Genomic DNA, 14798 nt, shown 5'->3' on the forward strand with positions numbered 1-14798 from the left:
ACCCCAAGTGGTGCAATACTCTAACTGTGGAGTTATCCCCATGGGCTAGCAGATTGTTAGCATTCTGGGTTTTTCAAATGGTATAGTATTTGGAAATACTGCCTCTAGAGAAGTAATTTTCTGAGCTACCCAGAATGGCATTTGTTTGCGTTTTGTGGGCATTTGTGCCCATTACTGCGTGTAATGTTTGTGGAGTTATTTTAGTTGCTGTACTCTGTGAATGAGTTCCATGTATTGCAACTGTTGCTGTTTGGACTGCGAAAGTCCTCATGACGAATTGCATCAAGATTCTGTAAATTTTAATTAAATCTTTGTGTTCGATGAGTAAATCTGGTTGTGGCATTGTTTCAATTTCAGGATGAGGTGTGTAGACTGCTAATATCGGCCATGTTGCAGCTGGTCCTCCTAACGGACAAAGCCTTACTCTTCTTCTTAGTTGGGGTAGGGTGCCATTAAACCAGTGAAAATGTTCCTGGTAAGTTAGTGAAATCTCTATATCATCAAAAGGACTATATTCTGCTGGTGCATCTCCATCTGTGTAAGAGTGAAATGTGTGTGTTACTGCATCTGCTGCTGGGAATGTAACCCATAAATAGAACACCTCTGATTTGTTTGATACGTGTGCCTCAATCACGAAAGCTACTAAGCCAACCCTGGGTATTAAAACATTTTCTAAAAGTTTTAAAGTGATAGTATGTCTGTGTTTGGGTGCAATAGGATTGCCATCTACATCATCTTCTTCGCCCACTGAGAGACGATGAGCCACTACTGTGGGATCTCCCTAAGTCATTTCTGAATTGAAGAAGTGTGTTCCAGGGAACTAAGATAAGGTTTTATGCACAATGGTTTAGGAACACTGTGTCCTGTTAAGCTTGATTAACCAGCAGCCAATAACAGGATATTTCACCTACTCAGCTGTGGCGGAGTTTGTGCCCACCCACTACAGACGCCTCTGGCATTTTGTGAGTAGGGGTCTCTGAGAATAAGCACAACTGAACTACTCAGATTCTACTGTTTAATAAGTACCATACAAACGTTGGTGGCGCCAAGTTGTATAGTTCCTATAGTGCCCCTGCAGGACCTGCGCGTTTGAATAATATAAACTTTAGCATTGGTTGCAGACTAACTCTGAGCACCCCCACCGAATATGTTGCCGGTTTTTGCATTAGCTAGCTCACAGTGCCACTAGTGTCTCCTCTTATTGGGGAGAGATTAGTTTCTGGCAACCTTAGACCATGACAACCCTGGTCCCTCAAGACCGTGAAAACAATGTACTACTTTTCGCTCAGTCACTCGTGCTCACAGATTAAACAGTCTGGGTGTTTCAATAAAGATTTATTGAACAGTTGTTATTCTCTTATAAAATATATGAGCTGCAACAACCATTAGACAGTAGCAGTGATATATGATTAGTAGTATTATGAATATGAAAGGATAGTACAGTTCTACCATCTTGCAATAAGCATGAATAAATATATGAATATAAAATGCATGATAAAAGTGTGCATACTCCTATGATGCCTTTCTAGATGTACCTAAATGTACCTGGCATATGAGTAGGTGTGAAAGTCAAGAATCCCTCTAGAATGTAGTCGAACCCCATTACCTGAAGTATGAGAAATGTCAGAGCCCCTCTTGGTCTCGAATTGGACACCCCGCAAGGGATGTTCAGACCACTGTCAGCTCGAGCCTCTGCATGCAGGAGCCTCAGTGTCTCTGGTCAGTGTTTCAGTCTGGAAGTCTCGGTTCCCTCTAACTACTGATAGCATGAGGTGCTGTATTTATACACAAAAGTATATAGAGTCCCTTTGTCCCTTGTGTTAGCCATTGTTGGGTATGAGGATGACGTATGAGATGAACCTTGTGTATAGATAGTAGGAAGGTGGTGTATAGCCCTTGCCTGGTTTCCAAGTAGTTTCATGAATAATAATTCATGCAGTGTCAGTCTATAGATGAAATCATTGAACACTATGGTTCGGGAAAAAAAACCCTTCTGCTCCCAGACCTAGAATTAAGTAAAAGGTTTAGCCCATAAAAGGCATTCAATCCTTATAAGGCATTCTATCCTTAAAAGGCTTGTTAGTGTGTAATGTAGGGGTGGTGATGTAGGTGAAAGGGTATGATGTTCCCTGGACCTGTATTGGAGTACCTATATGAAACATAACAGGATAGGGGCTCACTGCCGGGAGCGCGGTTCAGAGCCTCCTACTCCATTGGCATCAAGCCACGCACCCCATGTAATTGGATATAATGGTGTGTGTATATTGGTGTGTGTCACGAGGGCGGCCAGTCGTAACCCATCAGAGAAACGAGATAATTGCCAGAACTATACCGGTCTCACCTCTTTCCCCGCAGCAACCCGAAAACTGGAACCCGGCGGAAACAACACTGTTCCGACCGCAGTAGGAAGCAGGGCCATGTTTCTTTAATTGGGCCGAGTTTGCGGAAGGCCCCTTCTCCTGGGACGTCACTCGGTCAGAGGCCCCAAAACCCGGAAGGACGGAGGAGGAGTTGTGTCCGACACCAGGAGAGGAACGCGAGCGTGGAGGAGGTGCCGATCGAGACGAGGAAGGACCGCTGATGAAGGAATCCAGCAGAGACAAGACGCTTCAAAGTGCGGCAGAGCCAGGAGGCCAACGATTCAACGCATCGCCCAGCTACACGTCAAGAGACGGGTGGCTCACCCAGGGACGGACGCGTGTCTCGGGGTGGGCAGGGAGGAAGGGTTTCAAACTCCTGTAACCACACCGGCAACATCCAATCACCCCCTCTCCCTGAGCACTATCGACATGGGCAAACCAGTTACCTGCTGTTTGGTTTCTTTTTGATATTGCGCACCGTGTGCCTCCTCACTCTCCTTCCCCATCACTTATTGACGCAAGACCTCAGACTGAATCCAAGTCTATTTTTTTTTCTTGCATTCCAGACCGGCGACTGCCCCTGGAGCACCCTGGAGTGGAGGAAGAAAGGAAAGCCCTTTCTGAGAGGACGACTATCTCCAGACAAAGACCCCGAAGCAACCTTACCATATTATAGACAGTCCCAGACGAAAGAAACAGTTAAAGCCAATAAAGGCCAGCTTAAAATCATTACCTGTGTCCGTGAGTTCCTCTAACCCGCTAACAGTGTGTGATGCTGTCATTGTGTGTGTTGGTGTCGTAGTATGATAGTGTATTTTATTTAACTGATTGAGGGTTATGTGCTCTTCTGGATGCTTTATATATGCAATCTTGTGTGTCTTCCTATGGGTAACAGCAGTATCGAGAATCATAGCAGGACACCCTTCTGTAAAAATTGTTTATCTTTCTCCTGCATGTAAAATAACATACACCTTAAAAGAAAAATACATGTAAGTTAAATTAATCAGTGAGAAATACACTAATTTATGTTATGAAACCTCTGTTGGTCAGTGTGATCACTGCACATACCTGTGAGTGTAACAGAGCGCCACAGAACTGAATTCTGGTTGGAGGGAGAAGCAGGCAATAATGACTTATGTATTGATAGTGCTGCAAGGTCACACCCTTTAAAATAAAGCGCTGTGAATATGTATGACATTATTTTACACTTGCATTACACACAGTATATGATACGATACCACAAAATGTGAGAAAAGATGTAGGTTTAATTTAAAAAGTACTTTAAAAAATATAGATCTCAGTTGGCCAATTTACAATGCTTCTTTAAAAATTTTAAATTTGGCATCACGAAGCTTCAAGTGACTCCATCAATTAAAGTCAAAACCGGCTTCCAAGCAGCCTTTCTATATGCAGATTAACCAAATCTGCACATTTACATTTCTTTCCTGCAGCAGGCATCCATGTGAGAAGGCCTGTTTCTTCTTTAGCTTGTTCCTCCATCAGTTTCACAGCCCTGGAGACTCCATCACTTCCACTTCAGCCAAGGCATCTGAAATATCGTAATTAACCATCCCAGGACGGTTGTCTTTTGAATGAATGAATGAATGACATACATTTATAAAGTGCACAGCTACTCCAAAAGGAGTAGTCACGATCCGCTGTTCTGGAAAGGCGCTGGCTGCGCGCCACGGATAAACTACATTTCCCGGCATGCTTGAGCAGCACGTTACGCAAAGTACGCGACTCATGCTCGCGCATGCCCGGAAGTAAAAGCTGGCTCGATGAGGCAGACGCTGCCGATAATTCTCTACCTGAGGTCGCTTTCGGACCATGGCAGAAGCGGTAAGATTGTTCTTGTATGGTTCCTTCATGACTTTGGGTTGCATCCCGCTCCGGATTTGGATGCAGACAGTGAAGGTCTGAAGGCGCTATTTCTGTTATTTGTGATTACATTAACTGCCAGTTCTGAACTCTATGCTACAGAGTCCTGGTTATAGTCTTGGATACATTAAGGCAAGTTTGCCTGTGTACTTGTTCATTTCCCCCTCCCCCCATTAGTCGGGTCCCGCAGTCCGCCGTCCCTTGCGGGGAGGAACATCGACTCTTGAAGAGTGATCCCCCATCAGCTCTTGTATTTTAGGAACAGCATTGTGCCTGAGTGGGGGCAAAGAATTATTGTGGCGTTATCAAGTGCCTGGGGCCACTTCAAGTTGTGTTGGGAATCAAAACCCTACCTCGCGACACCCTTGGATTAAAGCGGGGCTTTCTCTTGGCACGCAACAAATATTGGAGTCAGACGACGTTAAGGAGCATTAACCCCGTCTGCTGTTATGTTATGTTTTTCCACACAACTTTTATTTATCCTGTCTATATAGGAGAGAGAAGCTAAGGGGTTACTGTCTGTGGGTTTGGTTACGCAATAAGAAGCTATCTCTTAGGTATGTTGGAGTACAGGAATTATAGAATTGCATAATAAGAGATGTGTGTTCTACTCAAACCTACTTTTCTTGTTTTCCTCTCCTAGTCAGCCAAAGCCCTGGTTCCACCCTTAACCTCTCCATATAGTAAATCAACCATATTTTCCTTTACAGGTAGGAAGAGGGGATTCTAAGTAGGGTGCAAGTGAGAGGAGGTGTTTAGAATGCATTGAAAGGTATGTCATTGTTATTGTGTCTTGAATATCTTCTATTATCATTTCAGGTCTCCCTCCCTGCTGTCCCCTTCCTTTCCTTCCCTCGCTTGATTGTCCTGGTAGTCTGTGTGTTTCACTTCAGACTCCGGGGCCGTCAAGAGGTTGAACCCTTATAGCATCGGCACAATTCTGAAGAGATCGGAAGACGAAGCCTGACAGGAGTGTCCCGGCACTGCCACATCACACAATGCTGACAAAGAAATGGTTTACCTCCCAAACAGCCAAGTTTTCAACAATTTTTGTAAATTTGTCAAATCCGTGGAAATTCTAAGGGGCAACAGAAGTTTATTCCATGCCTGTTCACCCAGGAGGCTAAAGGATTTACCGCCCCTATGTGCCAGGCGCACCTTAGAGACACAAGCATATGACCCCGAGGTTGAACTCAGTGCCCTTGTCGGAGTGTACCAGCCAACACGCTGAGATAACTAGACCCCTTGCTGTGAAGAGCCTTAAAAAAAGTTACTAAAGCCTTAAACTTTATCCGCTCCCTCACCTAGAGCCAATGAAGGGCTTTGAGATATGGTGCCATGTGGGACCTCAGTTTTGAACGGAGAATAACCCTGGCTGCAGAATTGTGCACCACCTGAAGGCATTGTAGGAGAAAATCCGGCAAGCCCAGGTTTAGAATGTTCCCATAGTCTAGTCTGGATGTGATCAGTGCCTGGATCACAATTCTTGAATACTCTATGTGTAGGTTTTTCAAATGTTCAGAAATTCTGGCGCTCAACTGCTCACGGTAAAGTATTTTGTTATCGTAGTCACAATAGGTGCTTCTTGGACAGAGGAAACCCTTAACCTCTGTGAAGAGAAGAGGTATAAAAACCTCCCTCTTATTGTAATTGGACAAGGATCCAGAGCACACTATACGTATCAAAATGATATTCTTGTATTCAAGTATTCATTCCTTAGGGAAAGATCGACCAAACGTAAGTTTTTCAAAAAGTTTTATTATCAACAGTGTTCACCCCTTGGGAATCACTGTGCTTGTCACTTGAGCCTACACGTGTTTCATCACAGCATGTGGCTGTGACTCTTCAGGGCTGATCTTAATGATCGAGGCGCGTGGTAGGGGAACCGGTGATAATTCCAACCAGGTCCTAATCGGGTGGTTTATTTATTTGAGAAGTAACGGTACCAGTCGGTATGTCCGGTTGCCGTCAGCAAAATGCTTGTCTGCGATGTTCACAGCGGAAAGTATTTTCATTTGTCGGTATTCAGGCCGTGTTCAGCCCGTGATACAGCCTTCTACAGCTTCGGTATCGGTCTCCAAGTGAACGCACTTGGAGACCGATACCGAAGCTGTAGAAGGCTGTATCACGGGCTGAACACGGCCTGAATACCGACAAATGAAAATACTTTCCGCTGTGAACATCGCAGACAAGCATTTTGCTGACGGCAACCGGACATACCGACTGGTACCGTTACTTCTCAAATAAATAAACCACCCGATTAGGACCGGGTTGGAATTATCACCGGTTCCCCTACCACGCGCCTCGATCATTAAGATTAGCCCTGAAGAGTCACAGCCACATGCTGTGATGAAACACGTGTAGGCTCAAGTGACAAGCACAGTGATTCCCAAGGGGTGAACACTGTTGATAATAAAACTTTTTGAAAAACTTACGTTTGGTCGATCTTTCCCTAAGGAATGAATACTTGAATACAAGAATATCATTTTGATACGTATAGTGTGCTCTGGATCCTTGGATCACAATCCTCTTACAATCCAACAGGAGAAGTGGAAGAAACTTTCTCACCATCCGGAGTAGTCCGAAACAGGTCCCCACCAAAGCGTCAACTTGGGAACGCATAGAGAGAGCATTATCAAAATGGATTCCTAAGTTTCTAACTGTGGATATGCCACACTGGGAGGGGTAAATTCGTACGGCCACCATTGACTCCAGTCGTTGCATACAGGCAGGCGGAAAGAAACAATTTCTGACTTGTCAGAGTTGCACTTAAGCTGGTTTTCCTCCAGCCACCGAAGACGTCAGTGAGGCAGGATCTAATCACGTCCCCATCAAACTCATTGCCTGTTGCAGGAGAAAATCAGCTGAGTGTCGTCAGCATACAAAATTATCTTTGCACCATAAGACTCCAACAGTGTTGCTAAGGGGGACATATGTAAGTAAAAAAGCGTTGAGCTAAGGCAGAAGATCTGGGGGACTCCCACTTGAAGGCTAGGCATGGTAGAGGAAAAGTCCAAATAACCTGTTCTCTCTCCTCCATGTAGGAAGTGAGCCAGGCTAGAGCCTTTCCCCTAAAGCCCATTTTCTCCAGTCTATTGAGGAGCCTCCTATGTGGCACCATGTTGAACACTGCCGACAGGTTCAACATTATGAGGATCGCTCAAACCCTCTGATCCAGCTTCTCTATTAGGTGTTCTGTCACCTACAACAGAGCCGTTTCAGTGCTACAGTTAGCCCTTAACCTGACTGAGTGGGGTGCAAGAGATTATGATTTACGGCAAACTCCATTATTATTTTGTTTACGTGCTTCTCCAGCACTTTGGGGAAAGCAGGAAGGAGATAGATAGGACTGTAGTTTGTGGGTATGAAGGGATCGGCGCTTGGTTTCTTTAGTAGGGGCAGGATTTTCACCTGTTTCCAGAGCTGTGTGTGTAAACAAAAACAAGGGAACCCAATTAGGATCGGTCAGGGACCTTGGGAACTAACTTTTTATAAGAGACAGTGGTCTCTGGGAAAATCAAGAATGTGTATAAAATGAATATAGACCCAGCCACTACTATATTTATGCCAGTAACCAGCCGGATAAAGTCAGTTTTAATATGCAAAATAGTTTAAGAAAATAGAACAGAATTGCGAGTCCAATGACAGTGGGATACAGGCCTGTATCTCTAGACCCACATGAAAAACAGACAAACAAAGTAAAATAGCTCAGGCAGTTTGTGGTTGTTTCTATAAAGCAATATATGAATTGTGAAATAACAATTAACATGGTCACCTTTACACAATATCAAATGGGGGAATCACTGTGAAATAAGGTTGACAACTATGTTGAAATGCTTTTCGATCCTTATCTGTAAGCTATTGGATCATCATCAGGACTATTGGATAAAGTGCCTGAAACAGTTGCCTGCAAATTACTGCAGTAAGGCCCTGTGCTGGAGGGCAGACATTAAAGTAGCAAGATTGCAGATGGCGTATGTTGACCGTTGGGGATCAGAATATGCTAACTGTGTAGTTACCAAGACACTGTGAATCTACTGGTGAACCGAATTTTAGGCTCATCGGATAGGAGCGTGAATCCCCAATGTTTATGGTTGGGAAATGTAATAACTCAGGGCCTTGTGGGGGCTCCAATGATGAAGAAGGCTTAATTGGATCCTCTTCCGTACTCAGCAAGGCTGTAGCAACTATGTATGACACAAAAAGGGCTGCTGGATTGTCATTATTTTGGAGTGAAAGGATTGGACCACCAGGTGCGTCCAATCCGCTGACAGTGGGGCTGCTTTGCTGTTCGCCTCTGGAACCAGATAGGACTTTATGATCCCAAAGATCTCTTTTCATTTGTATTTTATAGCTGTGATTTTACTGGTATGCAGTCATAATATCGATAATTTTTATCGACCTACAGTAATATCGAGTTTTGATTACCCTATGGACAGAATATCGAACTCAAGAATATCGTTGAGCAGAATATTGTCTTTAAGGTAAGTAATATCGTTTTTTATATCGATAAATATAATATCGAAGTAATCAATATCGTTAGCAAAAATATTGTTGTTAATAATATCAATATTTATATTAGTGTATGTATTTTAGTAGTTATTTTATATGTATATGTTCAAAATGTTTTGTAATGTTTTAAAATTATTTTTAAATATATGTATTAAATGTATAGAAATTAGTAATTTTTTTTAAGTAAATTTTGCTTTTTAGTACCAGAGCAGGTTGTGGGTTTATAGGGGAATAGGGTGGGAAGTAATTTAATTATAATTATTCCATTCATATTCCTTATTTAATTTTTATTGATTATTAATTAATTGTTATTTGGCAATTAATATTTATTAATTGATCAATTTATAGTTATTTTAATTATTATTATTTTATATTTATTGTTATAGTTAATTCATAGTTAATTATTAATTGATAATTACTTTTTATACATTGATTAATTGATTATTATATTAATTATAATTAATGTAATATTATCTTGTATGTATTGTTATTGTTAATTAAGTTAAAGTTTTTTCATTGGAAATGTATTTTTATTAATTGAATGATTAATACTTTAATTAAATGTGTTATTTTTTATGTGTAGTGGGTTGTGAGTTTATAGGGGAATAGGGTGGCAAGTAATTTAATGTAATTTAAGTAAATATTTATTTAATTTTATTGGTATTTATTATCAATAATTTTGTAAATTAATATGTTATTATTTTTACAATGTTGCACTCACTGCAGTGGGAATGGTTAACTTTTACCCCTACGCTATCCAACACTTTCCCTACTGTTGCACTCACTGGAGTGGGAATAGTAATTTTAACCCCTACGCAATCCAACACTTTCCCTACTGTTGCACTCACTGGAGTGGGAATAGTAATTTTTACCCCTACGCTATCCAACATTTTCCCTTCTGTTGCACTCACTGGAGTGGGAATAGTGATTTTTACCCCTACGCTTTCCAACACTTTCCTTACTGTTGCACTCACTGCAGTGGGAATAGTTACTTTTACCCCTACGCTATCCAACACTTTCCCAACTGTTGCACTCACTGGAGTGGGAATAGTAATTTTTAACTCTTCGCTATCCAACACTTTCCCTACTGTTGCACTCACTGGAGTGGGAATAGTAATTTTCACCCCTACGCTATCCAACACTTTCCCTACTGTTGCACTCACTGGAGTGGGAATATTAGTTTTTACCCCTACGCTATCCAACACTTTCTCTACTGTTGTACTCACTGGAGTGGGAATAGTAATTTTTACCCCTACGCTATCCAAAACTTTCCTTACTGTTGCACTCACAGGAGTGGGAATAGTAATTTTTACCCCTACGCTATCCAACACTTTCCTTACAGTTGCACTCACTGCAGTGGGAATAGTTACTTTTACCCCTACGCTATCCAACACTTTCCCTACTGTTGCACTCACTGGAGTGGGAATAGTAATTTTTACCCCTACGCTATCTAACACTTTCCCTACTGTTGCACTCACTGGAGTGGGAATAGTAATTTTTACCTCTTCGCTATCCAACACTTTCCCTACTGTTGCACTCACTGGAGTGGGAATAGTCATTTTCACCCCTACGCTATCCAACACTTTCCCTACTGTTGCACTCACTGGAGTGGGAATAGTAGTTTTTACCCCTACGCTATCCAACACTTTCTCTACTGTTGTACTCACTGGAGTGGGAATAGTAATTTTTACCCCTACGCTATCCAACACTTTCCCTACTGTTACACTCACTGGAGTTGGAATAGTAATTTTCACCCCTACGCTATCCAACACTTTCCTTACTGTTGCACTCACTGGAGTGGGAATAATAATTTTTACCCCTATGCTATCCAACACTTTCCCTACTGTTGCACTCACTGTAGTGGGAATAGTAATTTTTACCCCTACACTATCCAACACCTTCCCTACTGTTGCACTCACTGGAGTGGGAATAGTAATTTTTACCCCGACGCTATCCAACACTTTCCTACTGTTGCACCCACTGGAGTGGTATTATAAATTTGTATCCGTACACTATACAACACTTTCCCTACTGTTGCACAAAATGGAGTGGGAATCGTAATTTTAACCCCTACACTATCCAACACTTTCCCTACTGTTGCACTCACTGGAGTGGGAATAGTAATTTTAACCCCTATGCTATCCAACACTTTCCCTACTGTTGCACTCACTGGAGTGGGAATAGTAATTTTTACCCCTACACTATCCAATACTTTCACTACTGTTGCAGTGTTTGGAGTTGGAATAGTAATGGTTACCCCTATGCTATCCAACGCTTTCTCTACTGTTGCACTCACTGGAGTGGGAATAGTAATTTTTACCCCTACGCTATCCAACACTTTCACTACTGTTGCACTCACTGGATTTTGCTGGCAAAAATAAAAAAGAAATGCCTACTTACAGATAATTGATTACCCCATTCTTGAATCGGTGGTGTTGTTCAGGTGTTACTGCCTCTGTGTTACTTAGTAATCTGCAATCAGAATGTTTATGGAACATTTGATTTGTTTTCTCCAAGTATATATACAGTCAGTGAATCATGCAAGGCAGTAGTCATTTGGTAGATCAATGTTTGTTTCTTTTAATTTGGTAGCAGTGGTTTTTGAAATGCTGTCTATGTTTCACAGCACTCAATGTTTTTCTCTTTCTTTATTATTTCTTACATGAACCACAGAACCCAGGGGCAAGCAGAAGGCTGGGACCGAGTCGGCGGGTGAACCTGAACCACAGGCACAGAGCTCCTCTACTGAGGATCCTGCTGCTGTTCCCAGTAAGTCCAACAGTGCTTTCTTTTGGAACAATGATATTTCCCTAACTTTCTAACTGAGCTTTTTTTTCCAACCGATTAATGACATTTCATTCCTAACTAAATTTTGACAAATGCTTTTTTGATTTTGATTATGTTTTCAAAAATTTGGGTATCTGTCCCTGCCTTTCTGTTCCTTCAAAGAGCCTCTGCTATGACTCTCTGTGCTACTACTAGACTGTCTGTAGGTAAGCTTGCCCTGTTGCCCACTCTTTAGTTAAGGTATTAATCTTTTCAAAAAATCTGTGATAGAATAGCTGCATGCACAGGGTCCACTCCTGTCTTATGCTTTTTCCTCTGTAATGTCTCTTCTTTGCCAATTGACACCAACCAAGTATGCATCCAGATGTTGGTCTAGTATTTTGTAAACGTTACCACTACTACTCTTGCGGGTATTCTTCTATGCAGTCACATACATAACTATGTATGCACCACAAAATTGGATGATGGTGATAGGCAGGTTGGACCTTACTTACTTACAGTCTTACACCTCAGTCACAGAACTCTGAGGAACCCACAATTCACTGAACGACAACCTATATGGGCTCAGTCATTGGTCAATTATTCAATTATCCCACTCCTGAACCCCAATACCAAGATGCCCAATGCTTTTATTACACAATCCATAACCTAAGTAACCCCCTTTTGCTCACTCTCTCATGTAAGTCTACAAGACAACAGACACTGAAAATATACTTCTGAGTCAATGTGGTACTTCAAAAGCTTTATTTTGTTAGAAGTAACTAAGTAAGTAACATCAATGTTTTTAAGTTGTTCCGTGAAATACGTCAAGGCCCACCAGAAAAAATCCAGAGTTAAAAAAGGCTGAATAAAGTAATCTACATTTGTACAGCTACCAGTGCACGATAGGGAAATGTCGGAGACCCCTCACCATTGAACGTATACTGGTTACATATGCCTCTTTTTGGTAAGCTCTGGAAATCTCTGCTTCGTAGAAGGAAATCTTCTCATCTGCCGAAAAATAATGACAAAAGTGGTGCACGTTAGACAGTATGAAAAAAAATACATTTATGCAAGTTTTTAGCAGTCATGCTAAAAAAAGGTGTAACCAGAGGCTGTAAGCAAACTCGATTCCACAATCCACATTCAAAAAGTAAATACGGGTCTTTTTATTTTCCAAACTCTTCAGGTGTATGCTTTGAACAATCATGTGGCCTCAAAGGCGTCTTCTCGTACTGCGCAACAAGCTGCGAGGTAGCATGCGCAAAACTGTAGACATTGATGTACAAACTGGTTAGGTTACATGGTTCAGTCTAACTTTCCAAGGACTAGAGTAGCAGTAGAGATGAGATGAGCTTGGGTACCATACCATAACAAATGAATGCTAATATGTGTAGTGAGTTAGTGACTCTGCTGTACTAGGCAATGTGGACTACTACTGATTACGTTGTACTTAACTGTTTTGCAGAACTCCATTCTTGGTGAACAAGTACAATGGGGGCTGTCCATCCATCTAAAAAGGTGTACTTATTTTTATAGGTGCAGAACCGGTACCATCCACCAGTGCCGACGGGGACAGCGGCGCAGCGTCAGCAGAGGCGATCCAGGAGGGGACAGGAGGACCAGAGGCACCTACACCAGCACCAGCAGCAGTGGGGGAGGAGCCAACAACGGTGGGCGATGGTAAGTTACATTCAATAGTGATCGGCATTACTTGGTGGGTGGGGAAAACTTCCTCACTGTACTCTGATATTTATAATGAACTTGAAGTTCTACTGGACAATATATGACGCCACCTTTATTTGTCATTACCAAGCTTAGCATTACCACCGGCGAGAATTGATAAAATAGCAGGCCTCTTCTATCTGACTACAACTCAGCTGTGAAAGGTTGGTGGCAGACTAAAAAAGTCTTATCCACAACATTACATGACCGCGATGGATTAACACTAAGGAGATTGATTTTAAGTATGATGAAAGGAGCAAGGAAAAAGCACCAATCATCTAATATAGAAGGATACTTGGGAATCAGCAATGCAGGTGGCTGATAGCAGTCGGATGCATGGGTTGTTGTGGAAGCATAGAAAGGGGAAAACACAGCTGCCTGCGTGGGTGGGAGACACACCCAATATCGGTGGGTAGTGGATAGTGTCAGCAGCGGTGTTTTGGTCAAACCCAAAGGCAAGGGAAGGAGGGGACGACTGGATGCATTCCGGGTCGTTGCTGGCGAAACACAAACCACCTAAGGTTTGTTGCGCGATATAAAGAATGATAGTCTCTACTAGACATTTACTAGTACTAGCTGGCCCCTGTTGATTAATGTTAGTTTGAGACTTTCACTGTTCCCGGAAGCACAGAGTATATGATATAAAAAAACGAGATATGAAAAAGACAGGTGTTCGTATGTGTGTGACCGTTGAAGTACACCCATGCTATGCTACTAGGGCAGGCATAATGCCGTGCCAAAAAGTCCAACAAATTAAGTATATAAGCCGTAGAATGTTCAAGATAGATACAACACCATTTTTTGAACTCAGCTTGCTTGCTAGTGCTACTGTACTGTGCCACTATGTGTTGAATACATTTTGTGTTCTTGATTTGCTGGGATTTTGGATTACAACAATTCTGTCTCTTTCTTTATAGTTAGTCCTTCAAAACCAACGAGAAAGGAGTTGGCAGTCCGGGCCCGGCAGCGGAAACTGCAGGCCATCGTTGAGGCCTACCACCGGCTGGTGGCTCAGGCCGAGGAGGAGGAGGAGGAGGCGGCGGCAGCAGCTGCTGCCTCTTCCAATGCCCCAGCCCCCAAGCCTGCAGGAGTACGTCGCCGTGGTCAGGCAGCCACCCGCCGCCAGATTTTTTCAGCATCGGCCACCCCCCCACAACATGCATGCCAATGTAGGTGCCGTCAATTCCAAACAAAGATTCTCCTCCGGGTAGCCAGGCTTGAGGGTGAAATAGAGGAGCGTGTGAAGCTCATTGTGGATAAACACTTGAAAGCCCGCCGGCTTTGAGATGGACCCTGTTTGTTTGCCCCTTTTTCAATCCTTTTGTTGGTGGGTGGGAATTGGGTGTTGGGGTTTACATTACATTGAACGTGGAAATTTGGTTGGGGTTAGGGGAGGCGGGTAGGGACAGCTGTGGGGTAAGATTTAATATATATTTTATTTTTGTATCATCTTTATTTATATTATGTTAAAATAAACGAGACACAAAGTTATGTTCAAAAGAAAACATTTGAAGTTCATTTGTGTTTGTTGGGGGGGTGGAGGGGGGACTGTTT

The sequence above is a fragment of the Lissotriton vulgaris genome, chromosome 5, assembly GCF_964263255.1.
Source record: "Lissotriton vulgaris chromosome 5, aLisVul1.2, whole genome shotgun sequence".
Classification (NCBI taxonomy): Eukaryota; Metazoa; Chordata; class Amphibia; order Caudata; family Salamandridae; genus Lissotriton; species Lissotriton vulgaris.